The sequence below is a fragment of the Sinocyclocheilus anshuiensis genome, unplaced genomic scaffold, assembly GCF_001515605.1.
Source record: "Sinocyclocheilus anshuiensis isolate Anshui unplaced genomic scaffold, SAMN03320099.WGS_v1.1 scaffold1036, whole genome shotgun sequence".
Lineage (NCBI taxonomy): Eukaryota > Metazoa > Chordata > Actinopteri > Cypriniformes > Cyprinidae > Sinocyclocheilus > Sinocyclocheilus anshuiensis.
Genome location: NW_015550226.1, coordinates 424063 through 431377, shown reverse-complemented (window position 1 = coordinate 431377; position 7315 = coordinate 424063). Strand labels below are relative to the sequence as shown.

Here is a 7315-nt window from a genome sequence, read left to right as displayed (position 1 = left end):
TGCACCTATAGGCGGGTCCCCAACACACGTACACTCTGCTTATTACACACACAGGGATGCACAGCAGCACACAAACATGCCAAATATTAAAAATTCAAGGATTATAATGTAAAAGATTATTATTGTGTAGGCTACATAAATATAAAAATGCCTACATGTCATAATGGATAGTCATTGCATGTATCAAAATTTGGCTACCTATTTGCTCGCGCACAAGCAGCTCTGTTTCCTCTCTGGAGACGCGTTCAGTCTTTGCTCTTGCAAATTCCGCCGTGTAAATAGCGAATACGCCATGGCGCGAGCACAACTGGCTCTTAAAGGGAATGGGTTTATTGATTGGTTGGTTGATTGGTTTATTGCACGTTATGCCCAAAACACACCCATTACTCATTAAGAGAATAGGGACAAAACTTTTAGACCATGCGCTGGGCGCACTGACTGTTTTTCCCGTCATTAAACTAGCAAAAGTGGATTTGGACACGCCCTAAGTGCACCTGCGCCATGCTCTTTAGACCATGCGCTTAGATCGTTAAAATAGGGCCCCTAATTTTACATCATCACATCTTTAACCCCACTTACTGGTGCATTAGTGGGATGAGAAGAAGAGAAGAGAGCAATGATGACGTGATCACTGATGAGCTCAATAGACATGTCTTGTCATCCCAATACTGTATTCAAATCTCATCCAATTACTCATCCAATTACAAATAAAAAAGCTTTATTTTGTGTGGTAAAGTTAGTTGCATAGACATTCCTCAAAATAAAAGCATTCTTTTCTATTACCAATATCACCCATTGACCCGAGTAATGCAATATGGATTGAATTATATTCCTATATACCCTTTAAGATTGCGACACTGGCTGATCGATTATGGCATCTATAAATCATCCCCCACTGACTCTTCCAAAAACTAAAATCTGACAAAGACATGTTTCTTGAATATAATAAAAGTCACATTAAATGTCTGCAAAATAAAAATACTGCTTTCCTTTTCAGCAAATCATAAATTCCCTTGACATATACTGACAATGATACCAATGTACTGTATTAACAATACCTTATCAAATACTAAAACTAAATATGCTGTCCAAATATGTCCAAAAGTCAGGTCTGTTCTTCCAGAATAACTTATGTTCTACCGTTGACTTCATTGTTATATGAAAACCTAAGTATCCAAATAAAATTTCTTGGTCAATAAAACAGTTTACATGGTGTAAACGAGACCTTACTCAACAGTTGTGTATAGATTACTGGTTAATTTAAAGGAATTTAATGAATTATGTTAAAGAGGTCTCTATAGATCCTTATATTCTTACAGATCACAAAACTATTTTTCTATCAATAAACACAGCAAAATCAAAAGATGTAAAAAGAATTACATACTGGAAAATGAACCAGAAAATACTGACAGATCTGCATTTCTGAGATGATGCAGAAAATATAATTGTAGATTGCTGTAATGAGGCAAATTCAACAAATAATTTTGGGGTAAATTGAGAATTAATGAAGTATAAAATCAAAGCCGTAGCCATAAGGACAGAAAAAGAAATAGCAAAAACAAAAGAGAAAATAAAGATAAAACTAGATTGAAAAGTTTGTAGACAAACTTTAAGTTGGCTTGAAAAAGCCTAGCTAGAAAGTTTGAAAAAGTTTTAAAAGCTTGCAGTCTGAAAGTTTTCAGTTTGAAGTAGTTTGAAAGTTAAAATAGTTTTAAAGATTAAAGTTTGAATGTTTTCAAGGCAATACAGTCTATCAGGAAAAAAAACAGATAGGTATAAAATATATCGCTAGGGTACCTGGGGTGGTTGCTAGGCTGTTTCTAGCATGACGCTAACATGTTTTTAGCATGATTAGCATGTTGCTTGCATGATTAGCATGTTGCTAGCACAATTAGTATGTTACTAGCTTGTTGCTAGCATGATTAGCATGTTACTAGCATGTTGTTAGCATAATTAACAAGCTAATAACGTTTTCTAGCATGATTCTAACATTATTAACATTACTAACATGATGTTAACATTTTGTTAGCATTATTAGCAAGTTATTAGCATGTTTATAACATGGTTAACATGTTACTAGCATGTTGTTAGCTTAATTAACAAGTTACTAACATGTTGTTAGCATGATTCTAGCATGATTAGCATGTTACTAGCATGGTGTTAACATTTTGTTAACATGATTAGTAAAGTTATTAGCATGTTTCTAACATGATTAACATGTTATTAGCATGTTGCTTGCATGATTAACATGTTACTAGCATGTTGTTAGCATTAATTAACAAGTTAATAACATGTTTTCTAGCATGATTCTAACATTATTAACGTTACTAGCATGCTGTTAGCATTTTGTTAGCATGATTAGCAAGTTATTAACATGTGTATAACATGGTTAACATGTTGCTAGCACGATTCACAAGTTACTAGCATGTTTCTAGCATGATTAGCATGTTACTAGCATGTTGTTAGCATTATTCTAGCATGATTAGCACGTTACTAGCATGGTGTTAACATTTTGTTAACATGATTAGCAAGTTATTAGCATGTTTCTAGCATGCTGTTAGCATAATTAGCAAGTTAATAACATGTTGCTAACATGATTCTAGCATTATTAGCATGTTACTAGTATGGTGTTAACATTGTGTTAACATGATTAACAAGTTACTAGCATGTTTCTAACATGATTAACATGTTACTAGCATGTTGTTAGCATGTTACTAGCATGTTGTTAGCATGATTAGCAAATTACTAGCATGCTTCTAACATGATTAACGTGTTACTAGCATATTGTTATCATGATTAGCATGTTACTAGCATGTTGTTAACATGATTAACAAGTTAATAACGTTGCTAGCATGATTATAGCATGATTAGCCTTTTACTAGCATGATGCTAGCATGTTTCTAACATGTTTAACAAGTTGATAGCATTTTGTTAACATGTTTAACAAGTTGCTAGAATGTTTCTAGTTTGTTGTTAACATGTTTCTATCATGATTAGCAAGCATGTTGTTAGCATGTTTCTATGCTAATCCAGCTAAAACCAGTTGACTCAGTAAAAACACAGCTAAAAACACAGGCAGCCTGGCCTGCTAAAAAAGTGGCCAAAACCACTTTAAAACTTAGCATGTTACTAGCATGTTGTTAGCATGATTAGCAAATTACTAGCATGCTTCTAACATGATTAACGTGTTACTAGCATATTGTTATCATGATTAGCATGTTACTAGCATGTTGTTAACATGATTAACAAGTTAATAACGTTGCTAGCATGATTATAGCATGATTAGCCTTTTACTAGCATGATGCTAGCATGTTTCTAACATGTTTAACAAGTTGATAGCATTTTGTTAACATGTTTAACAAGTTGCTAGAATGTTTCTAGTATGATTAGCATGTTACTAGCATGGTGTTAACATTTTGTTAACATGGTTAGCAAGCTTACTAGCATTTTGCTAGCATGGTTCTAGCATGATTAGCAAAGTTATTAGCATGATTCTAGCATGATTAGCATGTTAATTGCATGATGCTAACACGTTTCTAGCATGTTTATCAAGTTGTTAACATGTTTCTAGCATGATTAGCAAGCTACTAGCATTTTGTTAGCATGATTACCAAGTTAATAGCATTTTGTTAACATGTTTCTAGCATGATTAACAAGTTACTAGCATTTTGTTAGCATGATCAGCAAGTTACTAGCATGTTGATAGCACGATTAGCATGCTACTAGCATGATGCTAGCAGGTTTTCTAGCAGGTTTAAAAAGTTGCTAACATATTTCTAGCATGATTAACAAGTTACTAGCCAGGTGTTAGACTTTTTTTAACATGATTAACAAGTTATTAGCATGTTTCTAGCACGATTAGCATGTTACTAGCATGTTGTTATCATGATTAGCAAGTTACTAGCATTTTGTTAGCATTTTTCTATCATGATTAGCAAGTTACTAGCGTTTGTTGTTAACATGTTTCTATCATGATTAGCAAGCATGTTGTTAGCATGTTTCTATGCTAATCCAGCTAAAACCAGTTGACTCAGTAAAAACACAGCTAAAAACACAGGCAGCCTGGCCTGCTAAAAAAGTGGCCAAAACCACTTTAAAACCAGCTTGGGAGACGAGCCAAAGCAGTCAATCAGCTTAGGCTGGTTTTAGCTGTTTTTCAGTAGGGAGTTGTTAAACTTTGCCATAGTAATTCATAGCTTTCAGTCACGTGACCGGCTCGAAGCCCTGGAGGGCAAAACATCCAGAACTGCAGGACAAGCATGTCAATTTTCCATCTGTTTCACAGCTGCAAATATTTAGATCGCCTCTTAAAAGAATAAAACAAAGGTATGTGAACAAAATGCCAGTTTTGGCCATTTGCAACCCATATTAAGCACCCGCGGCAATATTTCAATCATTAAACAGTGCGACAAAATGTTGTAAAAACACTTAAAGTGCCTTATTATATTTAAAACAGTAATATTCTCTATATTAATGATGCATAGTTTACATAGGCAAGCAGATGAGGCCGGAATATGAACGCAATCCGCTTAATGATTCAGTGATTTCCTTCTAATGGTTTTCTATGGCAAACTTTACACATTGCGTTTATATTCTGGTTTCATCTGCTTGCCTGTACAAAATATACATAATGGTGTTTACTGAATTTCGCCGTTTAATATCTGCGTTTTACTACATTACTACTTAATGCAAAAATAACTGGCGGTCAGTGGAGCAAAGCTTCGTTTTGCCCACCAGGTGGGCGTTCCTATAAGGGTGTGACGTCACGTGAAAACTATCAATAGCCAGCTTAAATACACCATAAGTCTTATTGTACAAAAGTTTTCACCCCCTCAATGAACGTCTACGGGATTTTAGGTGGTTTTGATAGTCTGATTTATGAAAACCGTAAGCCGGATCAGTTAGAAAAGATATAGCAAACCGAGTCAGACCAGTCTGAAGGTCTGACACGAGTTTGGTGGTTGTAGCTTTAAAAGACTAGGAGGAGATACATTTTAAAATTTGGTCTCAGAAGAAGAAGAAGAAGAAGAAGAAGAAGAAGAAGAAGAAGTAGTTTAAATAGGATTTCAGTAAGTTGGCTTGAAAAAGTATTTGTAAATATTATTTCTAAAAAATTGTGAAAGCTCTCTGGAAATTGCAGTTTAGACCAAGAATGGAAAAATAAATTATTACAACTATAATTACATTTAGATAAAATATATAAATATAAAGCAAGGGGAGCCTTTATAGAGGAATAAATAGTTAGAAGAAGCAGAAAAAAAAGTAATGTTTTTAAATATAGAAAAAGTAAAGTAGAACACGCATCTATGGCCAAATTGAGTATTAATGAACAGTTAACGGTTAACTAAAAATAATTACTTTCAAAGGATCCTAATATTAGGAAAGTGGCTTTTTATTTTTAACTGTTTGAATGTCACCGTAGAGCAGCCAAAACAACTTTTTTTCTTCTGATTTTGTCTCTGTATGATGTAATAGTGCAATGAAAGACTGCCTCTGCTAAATTCAGATCAACACCTAGGGCCCTATCATACACCCGGCGCAATGCAGTGCCAGGTGAGACGCAAGTGTTTTTTGCTAGTTTCAGCCCGAGTTATCATTTTCACGTCCTGCACCATGTTGTTTAAACAGCAAATGCATTTGCACCCATGTGTGCACCCATGGGCGTGCTGGTCTGAAAACGAGGTGTGTTCAGGCGCATTGCTGGCTCGCAGCTATTTTGAGGCATAGACTACTGGTTAATTTCAAGGAATTTAGTGAATTATGTTAAAGAGGTCTCTATAGATCTTTCTGTTCTTACAGATCACAAAACTATTATTCTATCAATAAACACAGCAAAATCAAAAGATGTAAAAAGAATTACATACTGGAAAATGAACCAGAACATACTGACAGATCTGCATTTCTGAGATGATGCAGAAAATATCAGTGTAGATTGCTGTAATGAGGTAAACTCAACAAATAATTTTGGGGTAAACTGAGAATTAATGAAGTATAAAATCAAAGCCGTAGCCATAAGGACAGAAAATAAAGATACAATTATTTGTAAAATTTGTGAAAGCTCTCTGGAAATTGCAGTTCAGATCAAGAATGGAAAAATAAATTATAAAAGTGAGTGACGTGACATGTGGCCAAGTATGGTGACCCATACTTGAAATTAGTGCTCTGCATTTAACCCATCCAAAGTGCACACACACAGCAGTGAACACACACACACCGTGAACACACACCCGGAGCAGTGGGCAGCCATTTATGCTGCGGCGCCAGGGGAGCAGTTGGGGTTTCAGTGCCTTGCTCAAGGGCACCTCAGTCGTGGTATTGAAGGTGGGAGAGAGTGCTGTACATTCACTCCCCCCACCTATAATCCCTGCCAAGACTCGAACCCGCAACCTTTGGGGTACGAGTCCGACTCTCTAACCATTAGGCCACGACTTCCCTATATAAATGGTTAGAAGAAGCAGAAAAAAAGTAAATTGTTTAAATATAGATAAAAGTAAAGTAGAACACACATCTATGGCCAAATTGAGTATTAATGAACAGTTAACAAGAAATTTGATGGAAATGTCAAGATATATTGCAAAATTCAGTAACACTTTATTTTGATAGTCCACTTTTGACATTTTACTAACAGTAAGTAACTTTGCAACTACATGTCAACTAGCAGTCATTAGAGTATTAGTAGACTGTCTGCTTAATATCTTCTAACACTTTATTTTGATGGGTTTTTATTTTGAAGTTACTTATAGTTAGTAAAATGTCTAAAGTGGACTATCAAAATAAAGTGTAACCCAAAATTCTATAAAGAATTGTATTCTTATGATGACAAATTGATTAATGCATGTTATTCTTATATTCTATTAAAGAGGATGCTAAAAAGATCAGTGAGTCTGCTATGAAAATGTGTGACCAAGAGATATCTTTAAATGAAGTACTTCATTATATTAAAGGGGTCATATGACGTTGCTAAAAAGAACATTATTTTGTGTATTTGGTGTAATGCAATGTGTTTATGCGGTTTAAGGTTAAGAAAATATGTTATTTTCCATATACAGTACATTATTGTTGCTCTTCTTTCTGAAACATGTCAATTCTAACAAAGCTCATCATTCTGAAAAGGGAGGTGTGCTCTGATTGGCCAGCTATCCAGTGCGTTGTGATTGGCCGAATACCTCAACGGAAATGTTACGCCCCTTACCATACTGTGATGCCGTCTCCCGGCGCGACAAGACAAAACCAGTAAAACCCATTATAAACGAGGCATTTGTTGCATCCAGTGGGACATAATTACTGATTATAATGACTTATACTGTCTTTTTAC

At 35.0% G+C, this 7315-nt stretch overlaps 1 protein-coding gene across 1 annotated transcript in view; it reads right to left on the bottom strand.

The window, feature by feature from the left end:
• Nucleotides 1–7315, bottom strand: part of LOC107660999 (zinc finger protein 407-like) — an 80133-nt gene that overhangs the window by 20914 nt on the left and 51904 nt on the right. The window lies entirely within an intron of this gene.